At 43.0% G+C, this 25297-nt stretch overlaps 1 protein-coding gene and 1 long non-coding RNA gene across 2 annotated transcripts in view; one reads left to right on the forward strand and one right to left on the reverse strand.

Moving 5' to 3' along the window:
• Positions 1-25297, reverse strand: part of ARVCF (ARVCF delta catenin family member) — a 574725-nt gene that overhangs the window by 379580 nt on the left and 169848 nt on the right. The gene's annotated exons all lie outside the window — the stretch shown is intronic.
• LOC122924475 lies at positions 3089-23902 on the forward strand. Its single transcript, XR_006387403.1, has 3 exons — positions 3089-3226; positions 11473-11559; positions 22794-23902. It is a non-coding gene; the product is annotated as an uncharacterized LOC122924475 (long non-coding RNA).

Genomic DNA, 25297 nt, shown 5'->3' on the forward strand with positions numbered 1-25297 from the left:
AGAAGAGGCCAAATGGATATATAGACTGTCAAGTCAAACTCCATCCGGCCTTAATGAAGGTTTCTCCTTCTCTGCCTTTTTGTAAATAATAAATACTGTAACATTTTGCAAAAAAAGAAATTTTTGCCATCTATGAGAGGATAAAATTAAAAATAATATTTATAAAACTCTACAAAGGGTTAAGGTTATTCCTATAAAACCTCTCTTTAGAGCCGACAAGGCTATATATGCTGTGGTACAATAGAGCGGGGCGATAGATACTATATGACAGATGTAGGTACATAATTCTGACCAGCGATTTATATATAGTGTATGGATCGTTGGTGTTAACCTAATGAAAGGGTTAATATAATGTGCATCTTCTCGCCTTGCTTCTCTCTCCCCTCTATTTAGTCTAATGTCATGTATCTAGTCATTCATCTAACATGTGTCTAGTGCATGATTTTACACTGTATCCTTTGAAGATAACCACTCCCACTTCCCTGATGGGGAGGCGAGGAGGTGATGACGATGGTTACGCTGTCATCAGACGGCGTCATTGTTTGGCTCGGGATGAGTGTACGCCTGGTGATGAGGTCATCGCTGGGCGTCAGTGCACGTAAGACACGAGCGACGGCCGCAACCAATAGCACACTAGCTGTGGTAACAGTGCTATGGCCGGACGCATGCAGCCTGTGGTGACCTCATCACTAGGCGCCGACACACGTGACATGCGACTTCAGAGACACGCCCCCCTCTGCGGATATGACCAATGGGCTCTCTGTAATAGACAAACTGGGGCGTCACTTTAGGCATAAAACCCTTGTTTGTTCAGCGCGCCGACGCTAATACCCCTAACCCCTGACGAAGCCGCATCGCGGCGAAACATGTCGGGTGGGGACCAGTGTTAGGCGCTTGTTTTAGTTCAGTTGGCAGCAAATGTGCAAACCCTAGTAGGGCTATAGTTCTGTGTGTGATGAATTAGTGTGGTGTTTATTTGGTGCCAGTGTAGAGACAACCAGCGCAGCGGTGTCCGGAACCTGGGCCCAGGTCCCAGGACACATAGCAATAGGGTATATCAAACTGTGGTATACTGTCACCAACCACCTACCTGCACATATATATGTTCTCAAATTAAATGAGAGAGAAACAATTCCGTACATAAATTTGCTCTGCCACCTGTTAGTTTTAAAAACGTGTGGTTTTGTGGGGTAGTAACTCCCCTTTTTAAATGAACAAAATAAAGTATTTGGCTTTTATTTTCCAAATTAGTAGACCCCTATAGGGACTTTCTTTGGTCTTTTGACCAGTGGTTTAATTTAAGGTGGCCTATCATCACCCAATAGTCTGGCCCATCCATTCCATGATTCATCCTTCTGGCCTTACTGCTCTTCTGTGGTTGCTTGTGTCCCACATGCTCCTCATGTTGCAGGATGAAGCCTGCTTGTCTGTTAGACAGCACTGTTAGCATCTATAGGGAGCGTGCCCTCCCCCCTCGTCGGCTCTTAAAGGGCCAGCAAGCACTCATTCCTATCTTTATCAGCCAATGGCTGACAACTTGAGGGTATTTCTGGTGCCTTCCAGAGAGGAGGGTGTCTGACTCTTAGGTTTTTTAATTTGTTAGTGACCAGTTTAGGTGTCCTTTTCTGTTTGTCTACCTGTGTACCAACCTCTGCCTGTTTTATGACTCTGACCCTCCACTGCCTGTCCTTACCATAGCCTGTTTACCATATATATCTTTCATTGCCTGCCATGACTTTGGACTAGTTTTAGAGATTTGCACGTACTCTGCCTGCCCTGACCTCTTCCTGTTTTCTGATTATAGGTACTGTCTGATCCTTTGGTGCTCCACACCAGTGTTTCTGGCCCCAGTGGTTCAGCTGCCAACCACATGGAGACTATTTAAAGAGGTAGCAGTCTGGTGACCCCCCTGCAGTGAAGTCCAGAACCCTGTGTAGGGGTTAAAGGGTGAATACTAGGGGACTGCCAGGATAACGCTCTTAAGTCTAGCCCAGTTGTCTGGCACAGAGGTTCCACACCCACTGCACGTAACACTGTCCAATGACCAGTTTAATTGAGCATTTATGGCAAGTATGAACATTAAAACAGCCAATATGGACTAAAATGTGTTTAGTCGCATCTGTGTAATGATCATTTGCCAGATGATTGTTTGTTCAACTGCTGTCCAGCCATTAACCTACAGTACTTGTATTTAATGTGTATAGCCAACGTAAAGGGAACGTGTCATCAGAAAATGACCTATTGTTTAAATCCCATTTTTCTGTTAAACATATTTTTTTACAATTTTCAAGTTTTTTTTCCATGTCACTATCTATATATATATATTTTTTGTTTGTTAAATCTATAATCCTGTAATTTTCACACTAGGCCTAATAAATGGTCGTGATTTAATCTTCTGTACAGGTAAGTAGCTTTTCATTATCAACACAGGAAGAATTACAATTACAAGTAACACCTCTGTAGAGATAACAGGATCCACCATTTATAATAGGTGATATCACAGCTTATCTACTCCCTCCTGACCTCTGCACATAGCATGCCTAGAAAACTCTCCCATATAAGTGAAAGGGGTCATCTGTCTATTGTGTGTATGGTCTGTGGAGCTGCTCTCAAAAAAACTGGAAATCCCAGGGGCCAGTGTGACACATTCCCTTTAACAATCACTAATGAAGTTTAAACTGCTAATTGGTGAGCACTCCTCCTGTGAACACATAATGCTGTCTATGGTAACTGCTTATCTGTATAAAATATGGTATTAGCACATGTACATGGCCTATAGAGATTTGGGGTAGTCAGTGCACAATAATTTAATTCATTTGGTGCAAATACACAGACATAGAAAACATGCACCATACATACGCCTTTCATGACTGAGTCTGGAATTTGCATCATATGCGGTGGCTGGGGCTACAGAAACTCGCTGTACTGCAAAGTTTCAGTAGTCTCCATATACTTCTAGTGAAGGTATGGGAAACCGAGTACCATGGCCTGTTTCTGTAACCTGGACCACCTCTGGCCACTGCATAAAACAGGTATTCCAATCTCAGTCAAGAATGGCTGAAATGGGAATAACCCTTTTGATACAATACAAGGCTATGTTCACATCTCCGCTTATCATTTCCATTGTTCTGTTCCATTACAGGAGCAGAACAACTAAAAGGAATGGCGCTCAATGGGCCCCATTGACTATAATAGGATCAGTTGGGTGCCAAAAAACCTTTCTGAGGTTAGTGCTCTGAAATGTCATGAAGCTCCTTATCAACCTCTTGGCTTATATGGAGCCTTTTGTTTTTCAGTCCTTGGTGTCTAACTTGCTGCAGATGCCGGATGATGTGCAGTTACATTGTGAATTTTTTTTCACTATATTTCATAGTCTGTTTTCAAACAAATTGTGAATATCATACAAGTGCATAGGTGTGCATGTTTTTTATGTTTGTACGGTAGCACTAGATTAGTGAAACAATTGTACTTTTAGTCATTTCTTGTGGTCAGCAAGGCTTCTATGTCACTTATTAGCCACAGTAGTGAGCACATTTCTGTATAGTGCGGAATTATGCTTTCATCTACATTCAAAGTGTGGTCATATGGGGAAATTATAACAGTGATCTTGTATCCAAGACCAAATACTTATAGGTCCTTTAGTTTACCTACTTACGGGACATTAGCCCTAATGTTATTGCTACAGACACCACGGCAGACGAGACTATGCAAAAAACACAGTAATTGCCAATAATGCACCCCCTTCCACACAAAGAACTGATACTCTGTGCATTTGCCCCCGTGTATTTGCATGTGGCAAATCTACAGCATTTAAAAATAATGTCAAGAAGAGAGGCAGCACTCCAGATTTGGTGAAAAAATGCAGACCACTTTATTCAGCCATAGGGATGTTTTAGCCCAAAACCTTGAAGCTTGAAAAAGGCCTCAATGAATCTGGGCTTAAACACTGCTATGTGTGAATAAAGTGTTTTCTTCACTTAGTGTCCATTCACATGTCCGCAGTGTTTTGCGGATCCGAAAAACACCGGGCTGACCCCCAAATAGAAAAGCATTCTTTCCCGACAGTCGGCTGCTTGTTCAGTGGAGGAGACTGCTGCTTTTACATGCAGCAATCACCTCCACAGTATGAGGATGAGGGATAGCTATTGCAATTGCCCGCAGTATGCAAAGCGTTAAACAGCCCGGATCGGCACTCCTGCCAGTCCAGTCTGTTAGATCAGGAGCGCGGGCCCCTGCTCCCCGCTGCGTGTAAAAAAGCGGCTGGCCAGCCTAAGGCCCCTTAGTGACCGTCATAAAAACGCATATGGGTGGTCACTAAGGGGTTAATAAAGCCCTAAGCTGGCAGTGGATCTGCTGAATTTATGAAACAGGTGTAGAAACTGGTAAATAACAGGGACCTGCTGGCCCTTTCCCCGCCCACATCACACCCACAATTTTAGACCTGGCGTGAGTGGGGCGAAGTCGCAGATAGCGGCGCAACTAACCATTGTACAGCTATCTATGCCTGAAATATGCCTAATATAGGCATATTTCATCATGATAAATGACCCCTATATATCCAGTGACTAGATTAAGGCCTGTTTCACACTGCCGACGTAGTTCTGGCAGGCTGTTTTGGCAGAGAGCAGCTTGCTGGAGTTTTCTGGATCCAGCATTACTGATGTTACCGGAATGCCCGTTTGCCAGATTGACCATAATAGGGTCCATTATGCCGGGATTTCGACGGACAAATACTACTGCATGTATATAGTCAATGTAGGGCCAGTGGGCATTCCGGTAACACCTGGCAATGCCGGATCCAGATAGCCTGTTGGAGCTATCTGTTCTCTGCTGGTAACCCACATCACACTCTTCAACAATTGCACTGTGCATGAAAACCCAGAGTCAATCTTAATTAAAGGGGTATTCTGACCCCTGAAATGCCCCTCTCACACACAATTCACTTACCTTGCTCCCCGGCACCTGCGTTCCTTTTGGAGCCCGCACGGCTGCCACTGCATCTCCCCATTGCACAAATTAAAACATCTGGCGTCAAAGGGGGGCAGCCAATAGCTGGTGGTGACGGGGACGTGCTTTGCGGGTGACGCTAGGGAGGCTCGTCCCTGTCAATGCCTGCTATTGACTGCCCTCCTATGCCAGATGTTTTCATCCGCGCGACGAGGAGAAGCAGCAGCAGCCATGCGGGCTTCAGAAGTGATGCGGCTGCCGGGGAGTGAGATAAGTACATTGTGTGTGAGGGACATTTCAGGAGTTGGATAATCACTTTAAGCTGAACTATATTACTGCACACTGAGAGAAAATCAGAAAGCAGAGAAGACGTCCGTGGCACAGACCACTATAAATTTTTTATGAAACAGTCCTTTACACTGACAGAACTTTTCTACAAAAGAAATCAAGGACAGAATTAAAGGTTTATGTAGAAAGTAACAAGTAATACAAAAAGTATTGATCTGAGTATTAAAGAGGTTGTCCGGATTCAGAGCTGAACCCTGACCTATCCCCATTTTCACCCAGGCAGCCCCCCTGACTTGAGCTTCGGAGCAGTTCATGCTCCGATGCTCTCCTTTGCCCTTGTGCTGAATTACGAAGGGCAAAGGCATTTTCTGGAGTTCCAGTGATGAACCAGGCTCTCCATGGGGCTGCCAGGTGGAGGCTTCCGTCCAGCAGTGAGCCCGGTGATGTCACCGACACTGATGGGCGGGCTTTAGTGCTGCCCTAGCCTGTAAAAGAGCCAGTGACATCACCGAACACACTGCTGGGTGGAAGCCTCCGCCCGGCAGTGTGCTATTATAAATAAAAGAGCCCTAATGGATGCTAACATCAGAGGGGCTGCCTGGGTGAAATTATGGGTATGTCTGGGTTCACCTCTGAACCCTGACAACCCCTTTAACAGAAGTAGAATTGTGCTCAAAGTACAGTTTCACAATCAGAGATGAAGTATCGTATAAATAGCAATACCAAAGACAGAAATTCATCTCCCTGTTCATATCAACCCTCCTGTCTTTAAGTTGCTTTATTACACAAGCGGCTGATGCAGCATTAAATGGGTTATCTCAGGAAAAGCATTACTGTGCAGGGGATATGGTAGTTCAAGTGAAGTATGACTGCAATATACATACAATAAAATATTGTTAGGTTTTTCAAGTACACTGGTGAGGACTGGGAACTTAAAGTGGCGCTGGAAAAAATCAAGAAGTGGCTCCATGTTGTAGGAGGATCCAAACTGACCGAAGGCAGACCAACACAAGTAGGCAGGAACAACACAAGTAGGAGAGGCCAGCAATACTGTAGTACAGCACAAAATACCGCCTCAGCAAAATCAAAATACCACCGTGCGGCAGACAATAACACTCCAGAAAAACTAAATACCACAGTGCAGCAAAAAATACTGCCAACCCTGCGGCCACTGGCAAGGTGCATAAGGACAGAATTCTCCTAGCATTAACTAATTAATGCTTAATCAGATAGTTATGTACTCGGATGGCAGCCATGAGGAGGGTTCAGGTGGCACCTTGTGCATTGGCCCACCAGGAAATAAGGAAATACCCCTGTAGGGTCTATGGCCAGTCCGTCCCTGCATGTACATTACATTTTCTTTCTGGAAACCCTACCTGCTGTTTCTCCTGTGGCTAAAATTCTGGTCCACCTTCTCCTGCATTCAGACAAGCTTACTGGCTTCCCTGCACTCTCCTTGCTCTCAGTGCTGGTGTAGTGATCACATAGTGAGCTGTCCAGTCACTTTTCATTGATTCATCCCTACTTATAAATTCATAAAAAATATTAGGGCTGCAGCTAACGATTATTTGAATAATCGATTAGTTGTCGATAATTTCACCGATTAATCGGGAAAAAACACCAAAATGACAAAAAAGGGGTTTATAATATTTTACTTGAAAAATTATGTTCAAAGGCCATATTAAAACAAATTGTGAATGGCACTGTTATAGAGAATCTGTGGATGGCACTGTTATGGGGGTGGATCTGTGGATGACACTGTTATGGGGGATCTGTGGATAACACTGTCATGGGGGATCTGTGGATGGCACTGTTATGGGGGGGATCTGTGGATGGCACTGTTATGGGGGGGATCTGTGGATGGCACTGTTATGGGGGGTATCTGTGGATAGCACTGTTATAGGGAGGGGGATCTGTGCACTGTTATGGGGAGGGGGATCTGTGGATGGCACTGTTATGGGGAGGGGGATCTGTGGATGGCACTGTTATGGGGAGGGGGATCTGTGGATGGCACTGTTATGGGGAGGGGGATCTGTGGAATACTCGCCCGTGTGAAAGGGGCCTAAAAGGGTGAAAATTATACTGGAGAGCTGCATTTTTTTGCATTGATATAGTTAAAATAATGATGTGCATTACTCCAGATATTTCAATGTATTTTTCAATCTGTTTGATAACCCCTTTAAGGGTCATACAAAGTGCATTCCTATGCTGGAAGAAACAAAGCAAGTAGAAAGAACTCCCCCAGTTAAAAGGAATTAAAGATACAATTCAACCTAAGGCAGAATTAAGCAAATGCCAGTTTTTCCCAGTTAGCAAATGAGCCTATCTTGTATATTAGGCAACTGTTTACTGTGAGCAGGTGGAACACAGACTACCCATTGCAATATCGAATATTGTAACTGCGGGGAATTTGATAAGATACCCTGTGTTGGTTGATGGGTTGCTAGGAAGGAGCAGAGATGTTCATTTCCATGTCGCCTACTAATTCTATAACAGGACACAACTGATATAGTAGAATTAAATTAACTGGGCACTCTCAGGATATCTGAACCACTTGAAATTTATTAGCATATATTAACAATAGCAAAGAACCACAATATAAATAAGCGGTAATGATAAAAACTAAATATCAATATATAAACCACACAACATGCAGTAACATCATGTAAAAACACTTGGAAAATAGAGATTTAAAACATAATAAAATTTGAGGAATAAAATTGGAATGCTCGATAGTAAATGTTCGTATGAATATTCAGCCGAATATTTATATGGAAAAAGCACCTCAGATAATGGTAGCAATAAACAGTGTCCTCTGGTATTGTCCTATTCGATTTAATTACAGGGGTATCCAAAACTACGGTCCCAATACGCAGTCCACTGAACCAACTTTAAGCGGCATCCCGCTTATAACATCCACCAGCAGCGTCCCACTGGACTAAGAGTCATATGAATAAAAGTGCTGGATAAAATCGCTGGATAAAATCAAACGGTCTTACCGTCTCCCTTGGTAGGTCAACGAAGGAAATAGTATGGTCCTCTGAGTCTGTGGACCGATAGTTCGTCAGTAAGTTTGCACACTGGCAATTGTTTGGCACATGTATTCAGGCCTTCCCCATGGACTCAGGCCTTACAAATTATATTCTAAATGAGCCATTCGTGTGACGGACGATTACTTCTTAGCGACAATCCAGTCGATTCTCCATATTCCCAAGTGGTCCAAGTTTCTGGGGTCCTGTCTGGGCTAATTTTTTTTTCTTAGGACACAACTAATATATGTGCACAGCTCCATCACCAGACAGAAAAACTGAGCATGAAGTGTTTTTCTGTTCAGCGCTATTTGACATCCGGCATCACAACTGATGCGCCAGATGTATGCAGGGGCGTAGCTATAGAGGGTGCAGAGGTAGCAGTCACTACCGGGCCCAGGAGCCTGAGGGGGCCCAAAGACCCCTGTGCTGCATAAGAAAACACCAGTATTATAGAAAGTGCATGCTGGTCAAGTCACACCTCTGGCTGGAGGGAAGGGGGTTCACAGAAGCACCACTTTTCTAAATTGTAACCTTTAGTAATATAATGTTAAAAGCCAATACACCCTTATAATCATAGAAAAGAATAATAATCGAAAAGAAAAACAAAACCTGATGTCAAGTTGCTATTCCAATGACTAATGCTTGCAGGAAGGTAGGCAGATATCTATTAGGCCTTGGATAGGGGCAATATCCCTAATGCTGGCCCTATTGCTGCCACCCTGCCTGCAAACGGAATAGCCGCCCCGATAGGGGCGATCCCGTGTCTCATGCCTCCTAATAGCCCTGGGATGACTCTAGCACGGGAAGGATTCCAATAATGTGGAATATATAGCCCTATATTTGGACCTGGACTAATATAAGTACCAAAAATAACAAACACATACAAAATCCCAAGTGCGGTGACAGAAACCACCCTATACAGTTAGGGGAAATAAATAAACAATATAGAGACATTAGAAAAAAGTGTCCATAGAAGTGTCCTATATTCTCCCAGGGAAGGGGTCAAGAATTTGGGAAGGGGGGAGGGGCGTTTAGATTTTTGCCTCAGGCAGCAATGAAGGTTATGTGCAACCCTGCACCTGGCCACAAAGCACCGAGGGAAGAGGGGAACTTTTGCACCAGGGCCCATGAGCCTTTAGCTACGCCCCTGGATGTATGCGTATGCACTAGACGTATATATGTTTTCTGCTTGATGCTGGAGGGGAATGAGCCGGATCAACAGATCTGCAAAGGGAGCCTAAGATGGGGATTCAACTGTTAAATAAATTTGGGTACCCATTCTCATATTCCTCATCAGCAGCGTTATCTTGGTAAAGAGATTCACTGAAGTTGCAGTTAAGCATACACACTGCGTCTCCATTCAAAGTTTATGGGTGGGGCTCACAAAAAAGCCCACAGCCATCAAAAATTTATCTTGTGGGTAGGGCATACAGCTTTTCACAGAAAACCCTACTAAATGGAAATGTTCAGGCCTACTGTACACACTTTTTCAGTTTACTTTTAAAATGCTTGCAAAAAATATATATATATTAGGAATCCTTATTCTGGAATTCATTAGCACATTTGTTTTTTTTCTTACATTTTTCAAGTCTCAGAGAAGCCAAAAAAATGCACTTTGAAAAAAAATGCCACTAAACAACAAAATCACAACACTGTATATGTAGACTACTCAACATGTTATAGACAACATGACATTTGGAAGTAAGCTATGAAGAGTCTCATTCAACATCGACAGCCAATGTTTATGAGCCGGGGACACGAAATTCTGTATTCGAAACAAGACATTTCCAATTTTCACTACACTATTTATCCATTCTAATTAATCAGCCACAACGGTATCTGCAACAGAACATTTGAGGAAAGTTCACATTGATATAAACTGCAACTAGCTCTTATGGATTGCATGTTTTCTAACATGACTGAGATAGCCAATTTGATAGTTGTTATATTGTATTGGGCTGTTTGGGAGTACTACAGTGACTGTCCGGACCAATGCTAGTAAACCCAAAAAACTCCTACTTACCTACTGAATCCTCTCGGGATTTCTTGAGACTAAGGCTACCCCTAGGTATTTACCAGAGCCCACCGCGAGCCAGGATGGACTTGGCTGCTAGGGACCCAGGATTTGTCTCTGGAGCAAATAGTAGAATACTGGTGTAGTCAGCAAGCACAGTCAAAAAAGCAGGAGAGACAAACATGATGGACGCAGTACACATGATGTTAAATCCAAAGACTAGCCAAAGTCGTTTACCAGGAGAGTAGATGTAGGCAGCCACAAAGATAATCCAAAAAACAAGCCAGAAGTAAAAAAAAACCCTGAGAAGTCTTTAGTATGTGGCACAGTACAGAGCCTAGAGAAGACAAATGCAATCAGAGGCAATAATGATAGGAAACAGATGACGTAAATCCCCCGCTTAGCTCTAGGATCAGACACAAGGTTAGAAAACTGACTATCATGCTGCCCGGGCTTGTCTGGCCATCATGGAAACCCTCCTAGTACAGCCCAGAATAGTGATGAGAGGTGAATCCTGACATGGGCATACTGCCACAAAGCTATGTACAACATGTAACTAGATTACACCATAGAACGTATGCCATATGAACTCCTAAAGAGGCAATTCACCCTTTTGTAAGACAGCAATTACAAATTTGTCAATGTTCCTAAACACATACTGTCAATGTATTTGTTCCAATATCTGTCTTTTCATTAAAAAAAATAACAAATCATCTGAAAAGCAAACAAGCAATGTGTCATTAGCACATCGGCACAAAGCAGTGCACCACTGCCAAGGAAATAATGCAGCTTGTGGCGAGGCCAAGAAATCCAGTGTAATACACCGTGCACACAGCCCTCACAATTAGGACAACACGTCGAAACATCACCTAGAGTGTTTGCATGTGCAGAAAGAAGAAAGGGGCAGAGTGGGACTTTATTTCTGGATTCCTGAATATTTTGCTCCATTGAATACATAAAATTGAGGAAACAGAAGCAAAATGTACACAGATTGCTTATACGAGCTTCCTTATCATTGCCAGCACAGTATCATTTCGTATAATGCATAAAAATGAAGCTTTTCCCATTCTCAGCTTTAAACGTTTAACTAGGCACAGCTGCTGGTAATGTTTCATTCTTTGTGAAAATGTGCCCTTTTTGTGTACCATTCTTCCAGAGAATTCATATTTTATGTATCTCTATCTTCATCAGCTCCAGATTGTGTTTCAGATACACTGAACAGGGCCTTGCAAGTTGCTGAGTTGCAATCAGGAAGAGTTACTATCTCCAATTCAAAAGGTATTGAAAGACATATGGACATCTTAAGGAGAACAGCTTTAATTATGTAAAGTCATTTGTTTAATTCTGTGTCCTACTTACAAGCACTGAAAGCATTTAGGAATGGTAATCTTGAGGGGAAAGCAGGACTTTCTAAGGACATCTTATCAAACGATTACAGACTGCCTGCTTCTTCCAAACATCCAACCTCATATTTAATAAGATGTTCAGTTTAGATGCCTGGTTTGTTTTGGATGTAGGTACATTTTTGAAATGACTTGGAAATGTCTAACCTCACAAATGCTATAGTGTGCTATAGTGTGTGTGTGTGTGTGTGTGTATATATATATATATATATATATATATCTGAAGGACCCGCTCGGGTATATTTAATCTATTTCATATAATGTTTGTGTGTGACGTTAAAAGATATCAACTCTATCCACTATAACATTGACATCTACAGCACCCCACCCCCAGAACAGTGACCTCCACAGCAGCCCACCCCCTTAACTTTGACATTTACAGCAGCCTTCCCCTTTAACAGTGACTTTCACAGCATACCACCCCCTTGACAGTGACCTCCACAGGGGCCCGTCCCCTTAACAGTGGCCTTTACTCGATCGGGGGCGTGTAATTTTGAACAGCTCACTCTAAGACAGCAGCACTGTACTGTCTGAGTGTGAGCTGCAGGGAGAAAGTCACCCTCCCTCCCACCCCTGCAGCTGACAGAAGTTGATTTTTACCTTAAATTTTTCAATCCCTGGTCGGCTCAGGAGTGGGTGTGGCCTAACCAGATCAGGGGCGTGGATTTGCAGGACCTGGGAGCGGGGTTTTAAGTCTTTTCAGGCTGGACACTTTGTGGCAGGGGGCGTGTCGGGGGCTTCTTCCTGCAAGAGTGAAGCCCCTCAGGGCACCTTACTGGCTCATTTGCATACCAAATAAACTGGATTTTCAGAGGATAAAAACATCTATTGCTAGAACAAAAGCACATCTTGAAATAAGGTACTAAGTGCTATTAGGCCATGGCTTTACTTTAATAGCAATTATCCTTGTGACAGATTCCCTTTAAAGCTCTCCTTACAGCAGTGACGAAAAATGGCTGGGTTGTTATGGAAAACGTGAAGTAAAACTGTGTATGTGGAGGCTGGAGGACCTGCAAGCTTCTATTTGCTTATAAGGGTCATGTGACCAAGTTTCAAATGGCTAATACAATTTTTGGGAATATCTCAGGAACAGTACATCCTAGAGAGCTGAGATCTGGTCTAAAACCTTCCCGTACACCTGATGTACCTGTGTGCCAAATTTCTTGATGGTAAATTTGACAGTACGGATTCCTTTAGCGGACAAACATACATACACACATACACTCAGCTTTATATAACATATATATACACACACCATGGCATTTGTGAGGTCAGACACTGATGTTGGATAAGGGACCTGGCTTGCAATCTTGATTCTAGTTTATCCTAAAGGTGTTCAATTGGGTGGAGCTCAGGATTCTGTGTTGACCTGTTCTTCCACACCAAACTCTCCCAACAATGCTTTATGGACCTGGCTTTGTGCACTGGGCCACAACAATGCTGGAACAGAAAAGGCCCCTTCCCAAACTGTTCCCACAAAGTTGGAAACATACGATTGTCAAAAATGTCTCGGCATGCTGAAAGATTAAGATTTCCCTTCACTGAAACTGAGGAGCCTAAGGGTCCATTCACACGTCCGCAAAACACGGACAGCGGCAATGTGCTTTCCGCATTTTGCGGACCACACATTGCCGGTACTAATAGAATATGCCTAATCTTATCCACAATTGCAGACAAGAATAGGACATGTTCTATTTTTTTCGGGAACGGAATTGCGGACCCGGGAGTGCGTGTCCGCAATTTTATGTCCGGGCAGAACATTGTGCGGAACGAAATTGCGGACATGTGAATGGACCCTAACTCCTGAAAAACAATCCTATAGCATTATCCCTTCTCCACTAAACTACAGTTGGAACAATGCAGTCAGGCAGTTAACATTCACTTAACATTTGCTGAACCCAGACTGCCAGATAGAGAAGCATGATTCGTCACTTCACTGAACATGCTTCCTCTGCTCCAGAGTCCAGTGGTGACGTACTTTACACCAATCCATCTGACGCATGTCATTGTTTTGATTATGTAAGGCTTGCATGCACTTCCACTTTACTATAATACCATTCAGGCTACTTTCACACTGGCGTTTTGGTTTTCCGTTTGAGAGATCCGTTTCAGGGCTATCACAAGCGGTCCAAAACAGATCAGTTTTGCCCTAATGCATTCTGAATGTAAAAGGATCCGTTCAATATGCATCAGTTTGCCTCCGTTCCGCCTCCATTCCTCTCTGGAGGCGGACACCAAAACGCCTGACGATGTGGAGGCAAATGGATCCGTCCTGACACACAATGTAAGTCAATGGGGATGGATCTGTTTTCAATGACACAATATGGCACAATAGAAAACGGATCCGCCCCCCCCCCCCCTCCCCTTCAATGGCGTTCAAGACGGATCCATTTTGGCAATGTTAAAGATAATACAAACTGATCCATTCTGAACGGATGCATGCGGTTGTATTATCGGTGCGGATCCGCACCAAACGCAAGTGCCTCACAGTTGATCATGGAATATCTAGGTTGGAAGAAATTTAACAAACTTACTTGTTACAACATCCTATTAGAGGACAACGCTGGAATTCAGTGAGCTTTTTAGAATGAACCATTCTCTCACACATGTTTGTAAAGGTAGACTGCATGACTAAGGGCTGGATTTTATATAACTGTGGCAATGGAATTGAATTAAACACCTGAATTTAATGATTATGAGGTGTGTCCCAATACTTTGGGCACACAGTGTATATATATATATATATATATATACACACACTCCACTTTTAAATATTCACTACTAAAATGCACATGTCCAACTGTTCAATGTTCAGTACTTTTTGCACAACTTGTTCTCTAACAAGGAGCTTAACAGCTAAATTCACAACCGGTGTTTGATCAGTGAATCGCCCAATAAATTTCCTGGTTCAAATAGAATTGGTATTTAAACAGTCCTCCTCATCACGCTGATCACATTTTGACATCATGAGACCAAGATGACACCTAACAATTGATCAACAATACCTCACCATGGCGACGCTTCAAGCAGGATGTTCTCAGACGGAAGTGACCACTGATCTTAGAGTGTCATCAGCAGGTTGCAACAGAGATACAGAGAGACTGGAAGAGTCACAGAAAGGCATAGAAGTGGACGTCCTTTGGCCACATCCCACACTGATGACCGCTTCATTGTGAACAATGCCCTGCTGAACCAGATGATGAATGCCACACAACTCCAGGCACATTTAAGGGAGGTGAGAGCCACCCAAGTGTCATGTCAGACCATTCAAAACCGTTTACATCAATGTGGTCTGTGTGCTAGATCACCCGCAAGGGTACCTGACCACACCACCAGACACATGTATCATTGTCTTGCATGGACCAGGGAGCATCTACTATGGACGAGAAACCAGTGGGCCTCAATGCTGTTCACTGATGAAAGTCAATTCATGCTGAGCAGAAATGATGACCCCCAGTGATGTTGAAGACATCAAGGAGAGTGCTTTGCATCAGCCACTGTTGTCCCCAGACAAGCCTTTTGTGGTAGTGGTGTTACACTGTGGGCAGGTGTGTCTAGTCAATACAGAACTGCCCTAAATTTAGTGAATGGTACAGTGACAAGCCCATACTACTTGAATAACATCATTAATCCAGTCATTGTGCCTCTGCGTGAACAACACAGGCCTAATTTCATCTTTAAGGACAACAATGCGCCATCGAAGTCGCATCATTAGGGAATTGCTGCTGGAAACTGGGGTACCTCAAATGGAGAGGCCTGCACTTTCTCCAGACCTGAATCCCATCGAACACCTATGGGATCAGCTGAGTCGTTGTGTAGAGGCTCATAACTCTGTACCCCACAACCTCAATGATCTGAGGGCCGCCCTTGAAGAAGAGTGGGATGCCATGCCTCAGCAGACAAGTTGACTTTTTAACAGCATGATACATCATTGTCAAGCTGTAATGCTAAAGGCTGTCACGATCAGTGTGGGGGAAAACTCCACACTGAACACAGGAGAGAAGGGGAACAATAACTGGGCCTGGAAACTAGGGAAGGAACAGGTCACCTCCTAAACAACCCTAATCCGGGCCCTAACTACCTATCAATATGAATAGATCTTGAAGGTAGGAATATTCATATGCAGGATACCTAGCACCTTATTTCCCTATAAGGCCCTGTAATAGGGTTAGGACCAGAGACAACCCATTCCTCCCCAGATGGACAAATGGAAATCTTTGTCTCAGGGCCAGATACATTGCGGCTATTTACAGGGAAGGTAAATTACCAAAAAGCAACACCTGAAGCAAGGGGTGTGGCATTCACCAAAACACAGACACAATAAGATCCAAGGAACTTGTCAATTTAACCCACGTGTTGACAGTCTCTCTGATCTCCTGGTACCTGCCACGGGAACGTCCGTGACAAAGGCCACATGATACGTTATTGAGACACTGACATTTTTGTGGGGGTATACCCACCACTGTTGTTGGGCTTTTGTTTCAATAAATAGTTTAAAATGAGGAAATCACCATTGCATGCTTCTACTTAAATGCCCTATTTTTATGATATAATAGGGATAGTGCATTGCATTTTAAAAGCAATCAAAAAACTGTCTGTCATAGTCCCCTTGTGGGACTATTAAGTAGTAAAAAAACAAAAAAAAATAATTTATTTAATTTAAAAAACCTATTAAAAAATTACGCTTTTTTTCCATTGAAAATACGCTCAATTAAAAAAAAAGTGTAAAAACCTTCCCTATATGTTTGGTATTGCTGCGTCCCGGACTACATAAATATCACATAAATTATCCCCCATGGTGAACGACATAAAAAAAAAGATAGAATTGCTAATTTATTCTTAGTTGCCACCGAAAAAATGTAATAACAAGCGATCAAAAAGTGCCATATTTACAATGATACCAATAAAAAATACAAGTCCTCCCACAAAAATCAAGCCCTCACACAACTCCATACACAACTCCTTCTTGTACAACAGGGAGTTAAGTGGAGCCAGAGGTGTCTGCCAGCTGATTATAGCCCTTTGCCTATGTGTCAGCACCAGATCTTTGAGAAGTTCTGATAGACGTTCTTCAGTACTTCCTGCATGATCTTCTTTTGTTTTGCTTTCGTTTTGACATCTCTCCTCCCTCTCCCAGCTGTCATCTATTAGCAGTGATTGCCTCCCTATATATCTCCTCCCCATACTGCCTCACCTTGCGGTTTATACAACTTCCTGGACTGTGCTGATGCTAGAAGCTGCTACTGCTGCATCCACAAGATAAGTCTGTTCCATTATTTCTGTTTTCCTTTGGTCTTGATCCTAGGTGACCCTGATTCCCTCCGTATTTAGTGTAGGGAGCTGGTGGTCGTGTCCCCTCACTATTATAGGGTGATCAGATGTCATACAGTCGAGGAACGAGGGTATGCAATTATCTACCATAGAGATTTTTGCATAGGCTGAGCAGTAAGGGAGAGTGCTAGGGCTGTTACACCATCCGTGACATTATGGCAATAAATATTCACACTCGTGTGTGTGTGTATATATATATATATATTTATATATATATATATATATATATATATCACTGCTGGCAGATGGGAAATGTAAAATGTAACTGTCGTTTCAGTTTATTCTTAATATACAGGGATGTTAAACATTTTTGCAATATACTTTATTAGGCAAAGATGTTTCTTTGTACTAGAAAACAGAGTGTTGCTAAGGAGAGTGTTTTTGGCAATTGGCCTTTGTTAAGCCCCTTTCCGTGTACTGCCTTGAGATTCTCTAGTAGCAGGATCTGTATTTTTACTTTGTTCTGTCAGGCAGCTCAGCTGACGGCTCCTTATCTCTGATCTGTGACCTTATAAAAACTCATTACAGCTCAATACTTATCTTACTGATAAGAATGTGGCTTAAATAGGTGTTTATAACCTTTAGTAATTTAGAGATAAGGGTTATTAGATGACTAGCACAAAATGAAATTACAACGGCTAGACAAATAGTTAACCCTTTGTGATAGAGTGGCTGAATATTTTAGTAAAGACCAATTGAATAAATGATCTTTAGTCCAAAAGAGTAAAATGCAAAAAAAATAAAATTGCCCCTGAAGGTGTACATAGCCTTTAAGAAGCCTCCTTACCAAACCACGTTTTCTAGTACAAAGAAATATATTTTCCTAATAAAGTATATTACTAAAATGTTCAACATCACTGTCCCCACACTAGATTAAAAATAAACTAATACAACAGTTACAGTTTAAGGCCCTGGTTATGGATCAGATAGTGAGAACACACTGTGCCAACTAACTAGTCTGGCATAGGGCTAACCCTAAGGGCGTTATTCTGGCACTTCCTAGATATTCACCCTTTTATACAGGCATCTGGACTTCGTTGTGGGTTAGCAACCAGACAGCTACCTCCTGGGATAGCTTCAACGTAATTGCTAACTCTCTGGGGTCAGAGACACTGGTGCAGGCATCAGGAGCTCTGGATATAGAAAATGCACCAAAAATGCCTAAATGCTGATTTTAGAGATCTAGGCAGCGCACAGATAATGTAGCGGGAGGGGTAGTAGTGAAGCACACACAAGGCAGGCAGGCTGGGAATCAGACTGGAGCACAGACAGAGAAGACAAACTGGGTGAACTTAAACACAAACTGAAATTGGACTTAAAAGTGTAGGAGCACACAGGCAGGATGGAAACAAAATTTGGAGCACGGCAGGAATGCAGGCAGGAAATATGCATGTTAAACACAGGTAAATCGCAATAGTAATTTACTATGAAACAAGTAACTAAAGTGACTAAAATAATAGATGGCGGAGGTGCAGTAGACATTGCTTATCTAGACTTAAGTAAGACTTTTGATACTGTCCCACATAGAAGACTTATCAATAAATTGCAGTCTTTGTGCTTGGACTCCCATATTGTTGAATGGATTAGGCAGTGGCTGAGGGACAGACAACAGAGGGTTGTAGTCAATGGAGTATATTCAGACCATGGTCTTGTTACCAGGGGGGTACCCATATTGTTTAATATCTTTATCAGCAAAATTGCAGAAGGCCTCAATGGTAAGGTGTGTCTTTTTGCTGAGGACACAAAGATTTGTAACAGGGTTGATGTTTCTGGAGGGATACACCAAATGGAAAAGGATTCAGGAAAACTAGAGGAATGGTCAAAAATCTGGCAACTAAAATTTAAAGTTGATAAGTGCAAGATAATGCACCTGGGACGTAAAAACCCAAGAGCAGAATATAAAATCAGTGATACAGTCCTAACCTCAGTATCTGAGGAAAGGGATTTAGGGGTCATTATTTCAGAAGACTTAAAGGTAGGCAGACAATGTCATAGAGCAGCAGGTAATGCTAGCAAAATGCTTGGGTGTATAGGGAGAGGCATTACCAGTAGAAAGAGGGAGGTGCTCATGCTGCTCTACAGAGCATTAGTGAGACCTCATTTGGAGTATTCTGCGCAGTACTGGAGACCATATCTCCAGAAGGATATTAATACTTTGGAGAGAATTCAGAGAAGAGCTACTAAACTGGTACATGGATTGCAGGATAAAACTTACCAGGAAAGATTAAAGGACCTTAACATGTATAGCTTGGAAGAAAGACGAGACAGAGGGGATATGATAGAAACTTTTAAATACATAAAGGGAATCAACATGGAGAGAATATTTAAAAGAAAAAAAACCTGCTACAAGAGGACATAGTTTTAAATTAGAGGGGCAAAGGTTTAAAAGTAATATCAGGAAGTATTACTCTACTGAGAGAGTAGTGGATGCATGGAATAGCCTTCCTGCAGAAGTGGTAGCTGCAAATACAGTGAAGGAGTTTAAGCATGCATGGGATAGGCATAAGGCCATCCTTCATATAAGATAGGGTGAATGGCTATGCATAGTATTCAGTATATTGGGCAGAGTAGATGGGCCAAATGGTTCTTATCTGCCGACACATTCTATGTTTCTAAATAATGCATTGTGTCTGTATCTGCTATGCAGCGGCCTGAATTTGTTTAAATTCTGCAACTGCAGGGCTAGTGGTGCCTGCCAACCACATAGACAGCAAGTGAAGGTGAAGCCAGAAGACTGGGAAGATGGTCACTGCTGTCGAGGCAAATGGGGACAACTATTTGTTTATTCATGTCCCTAAAATGTTTAAAATGTATAAAAAATATTTTATCAAACAAATTCTGCAGCACTGTATAGAGATTGAATAATTACATCATTCTTTGGCCCCATTGGGACACACAATCTATATTCTAAATTAAATGTTTCTGGGGTTTGGAAGGAAACCCATGCAAACACAGACAGTGCATACAAACTATAAGAAGCTCGCACCATAAATTCTGAACTATCATCATGCTTATAGTACCCAGGGCCGGCGTCATAACCTGGCAAACCCGGGAAAGTGCTGGGGCCCAATGCTCCTGGGGGGGCCCGCTGAGCTGCTATGAGCACTTCCATTAATACAGATGGAAGCTCTCATTGCCGTCATTTCACTTACGCAGTACCCCTTTGGTGGGCCCTCTGAGTCACATGAGGCCGGCTGCTGCAGAGACTCAGACACGCCCCTTCTACACAAGACATGCTGCCTGAGGAGAGAGACCGACCGGGCTGGAGCAGAAGTGTGAACAGTCTGTGAGAAGTCTGCACTGTGACTGTCTCTTCTCTGTGGCACACTTCAATCTGCTGCTGGATGCTGCTTCATTCTATTTAGTTGTTTTACTGTTTCATTAAGCAGTTTGCCTCCATGACACCTGCCCCCCCCCCCTATTCTGCCCTAGCTCATCCTCATGGAGCCCCTGCTGTCTCCTTTCCTCCCTCATGTATCCAGAGCTCCTGTTCCACTCTCCTATCTCCTATTGCTGCCCTGCAGAGACTTCCTGCCACTACTTGTTGTATGGATCTCCCTCAGAGCCCCTTCCACCTACTTGCTGTGTCCACCCTTCCTGTCCATCTAGGGCCCCTGTCTCACTCTTCTGCCTCTCATTATGGTGGCATCTAAACCGCATTCACCATAAGGACCTTCTATGGTCTAATGTCACAGGGTCATGTGACTGTGCCCCCCAACCCGTACTGTGCCCCCCACCCAGTACTGTGCCCTCTTACCACACCCTGTACAGTGCCCCTAGTCAATCCCTGTACTGTGCCCTCTTATACCCTTTTATCCGGTCACTGTATGGTGGTTTTATCATTGTATGGCGGTGTTATCACTGTATGGCGGTGGTATCCAATAACTGTATGGCCATAACTGTATCCCCTTCCCTGCCCACGCCACTTTTTTTAGACCTGGCATTTGCGCCACATCTGTGTCAGAAATACGCCTTAGACGTATTTCTATATAATAAATGACCACCTAATTGTATTATTACTAATATCTTTATATTATACTATATTATTTTATGTATTATACTGTGCTCTGTATTTCCCAATAGATAAATTATCCTTGGGAAACACAGTCCTCATCCCTGACCACCAGGACCAGGTAGCGCTCCTTCAGTACATGGCGGCCTCCCCTCCCTGCCACGCTACTCCCCGGTGTACTGGTGCTTATTCTGATACTAAGGCTGGGTTCACATCCCATTTGTGCCATCCATTTAATGTATACCAAAAATGTATACGTTAACAGATACCTCAGACTGATGCCGTACAGTGGCGTCCGTTCCCCATACAGTTCCATTGTAAAAAAAGTATACGTTAACTTATGAATTTTTTACTGGGCTCTGCAGGATACAAAAAACGTGGAGTGCTGCACATTTGTATACATCAAACCGATAGGAAAAACGTGATTTAAACCCACTGGGGGGGAGGGGGCATACTAAAATTTGCTGTGGGGCCCAGTAAGTTCTAGCTACATCACTGCACAGCTCCTTCTCTCCTCCAGGCCCAGCCCAGGGGTGAAGTCATGACGTCCGTGTGTCTCACTGCTGCAACGGGCCTGAGGAGAGAAGGAGCGCAGGGAGCTGTGGTTAGTGACTGACAGGACCACCGGCTCCGCTGCTCTCCAGCAATGATAGGTATGTGAGGGGGCCACTGGGGGGTCATTACACTGTGAGGGCTCCTTACACAGTATAATGACCCCCAGTGTCCCCCATTTAGTATAATGATCCCCATTGACCCTCCATTTTGTATAATGACCACCAGAGCCCCCATTCAATATAGTGACCCCTAGTGCCCCCTCCATACAGTATAACCCCCAGTGTGGGGGCAACTGGGGGTCATTATTCTGAATGGAGGGCCACTGTGGGGTCATTATACTGTGAGGGCCCTTTACATAGTATAATGACCCCCAGTGTCCCCCATTTAGTATAATGATCCCTAATGACCCTCCATTCAGTATAATGACCCCCTGTGCCCCCTCCATACAGTATTCCCCCAGTGTGGGGGCTATTGGGAGTCATTATTCTGAATTGGGGGGGGGGGGGCGACTGGGGGTTATTATTCTGAATGGAGGGCCACTGTGGGGTCATTAAACTGTATTAAGGGCCACTAGTGGTCATTATACTGTATAGGGGCCACTGGGGGTTATTATACTGTGTGGGAGCCACAGGGGGACATGTAAATGTAAAAGAATGCCTCAAGGGAGCCCACTGGGATTTGTCGCCCAAGGGCCCACATGAACGTAGAGCCGGCCCTGACAGTACCCCACGTGTAATTCAAAGTCTACAAGTCAAAGTATAACAAGTCTAAAATTCCTTGAAGTCCTGAAAGTGATTTTACAAATGCTCTTTCGGCTAAAGTGAGGATTATGAACAATAAAATCACAAGCTGGGAACAGCTGCTTGGTCGAGGAGCTTCACTATTTAGATATTAGTATCTTGTTCTGAGGATAGTTAATCAGTATCAGGAGCCTGCAAACCCCCTTTAAAAGTAACAGTGTAGGAAACTGGATAAAAGAGGTTAAAAAGCCTGCAGTAAATGATAGCATGACTGAATTAATAATTGTATACTCAGACTTGTTATACTCCCTAGGACATTATAACTGCATGCTGCAGATTATGTCTCTTTTACTCCTCTAAATTAATCTACTCAATGCTGACCAGATGGCACTGTGATTATAGCTCTTTGTGTCCAGGTGGCACACCCGGCGTCTCTAAATTCTTTTTTTTTTCTATTATTTCCCAAAACAGCTAGATTCTGGAAACATTCAATAACAGGTCAGCCAAAAGCTGCAGGAAAGGGCAAAGCAACAGCCCAAATGCATGTCTCCAATGGAACAACTCAATCGTACATTAGTCTTCCATTCTTACCTTCACCAAGAGGAATGTCACATTTGCAATGTGTTTCTCCTTAGTCATCTACATTCAGGAAGCAGGTAAAGTAAATGTACTATAACTATACTTACAAAGAAGCAAGGCAACCATAAGAGTAAATGACTTCAGGGCCATGGTGGCAATTTGGAAACTGTTGACTTCCTTGGATCAGTGACCTTCACACCAAGACTTTGATGCAAGGATCTCACAAATCAGACCCTGAAGACCACTGACACGCAGACCGATTCACAACTAAACATTTTGCTAAGGGATATTGAGAATACTGCTAACAGGATAATTAATTGTTAATTAGAAGCATTTCAGAATGCTGACGTGGGAATGTCTCTCTAGGATTGAGTCATACTATACTGGCCAAGTATGTGTGTGTGTGTAAGATAATTTAAAAAATATTTATGAAAAAAAAACATCTCCCACTCATATGGACCCAGCACATCCATTTATTATATGGTCAGATGTTACTTTGAATGGCAGGCCTGTAATCCAAAATTTCCACTGTAGCAGAAATCTTCCCAGTGGTACCAACTGATTTCCAGGGGGTCTAGAAGCCATGTCCATTGTGATCAGCTGATCGACAGAGTGTCAGCTGACCTTGGAGTCAGATAAACTGCAACATCCGGATCAGAACAAGGATAAGCAACACAAAGCAGAAATGAATTATTACCGTCTGAATTTACATAGCTTACAGACTAGCCCAAGCAGAAGGTACGCCAACATTTATCACTGTGACTGTGATAGATTTGGGGCATCTTGCTAGACATGTTATACAATTTTTCATTGACTTATTTTAAGGCAACATTTTGTGCTAACATTTTGGCACAAATTGGCATATTTTAAGGCACTTTCCTAAGCCACAGCCTTTTTCTGTTAAGCCGCACCCCTATCTATACACTTTTCAGAGCAGTCTACTGAGGAGCAAAAAGTGTCTAAAACATACAATAAATCTGGCACATACACCATTTTTTACACAATTGGAGCAAGACTTTTGGCAGATTTAGCTTAGTAAATCTGCCCAATGTGTTTAAAATTTTACAACTTTCAATGAAGATAACACACTTTATAAAATAGACTATGGCACACAGGTGAACAGGTACTTTAAACACCTTTCTTCTTTAAAAGGGCTTTCTGGGACTTACTATTGATAATCTGTCCTTAGTGTAGATCATCAATTTCAGATCTGTAAGGCCCCTTGCAGACGAGCGAGTATTCCGCGCGGGTGGAATGCGTGATGCGAACGCATTGCACCCGCACTGAATCTGGACCCACTCATTTCAATGGGGCTGTGTACATGAGCGTTGGTTTTCACGCATCACTTGTGCGTTGCATGAAAATCGCAGCATCTTATATATTCTGCGTTTTTCACACAACGCTGGCCCCATAGAAGTGAATGCGGCTGCGTGAAAATCGCATCCGCAAGCAAGCGTGGCTGTGATGCGTTTTTTACAGATGGTTTCTGAGAGATGTTGTTTGTATACCTTCAGTTCTTTATCACACGCGTGCAAAATACATTAAGCCGCATTGCACCCGTGCGATAATAACTGAATGCGATCGCATAAAAAACTGCAAAATCGAGCATTTTTCACTGAACGCATCCGCAAGTCTGCAAGGGGCCTAAGGGTCCAACTCCCGGCACATGTGTGGAGGTGTTCTGGGACCAGAAACTACAGCTCTATGCATTCTGCAGTGGCAGTCTTTCACTTGAATGGGACTGAGCTGCAGTAACCAGGCATAGCTACCACGCAATTTCCCTTTAGATGTGAGCACAGGTACACGATGGCTTAAACAAAACAAAAATTGACTACAGACATAAAAACACAAGTCCACAAATGCTAAAGATCAAATAAACATGACTACCACAATTTCATTATTTACCAACTCTCAGGCTGAAGGCATCTAGACACCATTTTCTTTCCATGTAAATATTGTCTTTTTTTTAGTTTCTTCTTGACAAACAGGTCCCTACAGAAGACAGCATTCAGATTTGCCTGTCAATCACCAGGGATCCAATTTCCTACTAAATGAAACTCATCTTTACTGCCATGGAAATAAAAATTCATTCAAAATAGCCAAGTCTGAAGGAAGCAATTTATTGGAAGTGTCAGGTTTGCATAAATTAGGCTGAAGAGGATAGTGGTAATGGCCCCAGCCTCTGGAAGGAATACTCAGAGCAGATCTCTCATGAACAATTAAGAGATAAATTTTTCTTGAGGAGATGAACATGCGGTAATGCTGATTAAACAGGTGGGCATCAGGGATGAGCTGTCATGTCAATTTATCACACCTTCAAACTTTACAAGTGCAAACTTTGCAGCCAAGACCTCAACAAAATTATGCCGCACATATTTGGGAAGTGGGCGCGTATT

Source organism: Bufo gargarizans, chromosome 1, assembly GCF_014858855.1.
Source record: "Bufo gargarizans isolate SCDJY-AF-19 chromosome 1, ASM1485885v1, whole genome shotgun sequence".
NCBI lineage: Eukaryota > Metazoa > Chordata > Amphibia > Anura > Bufonidae > Bufo > Bufo gargarizans.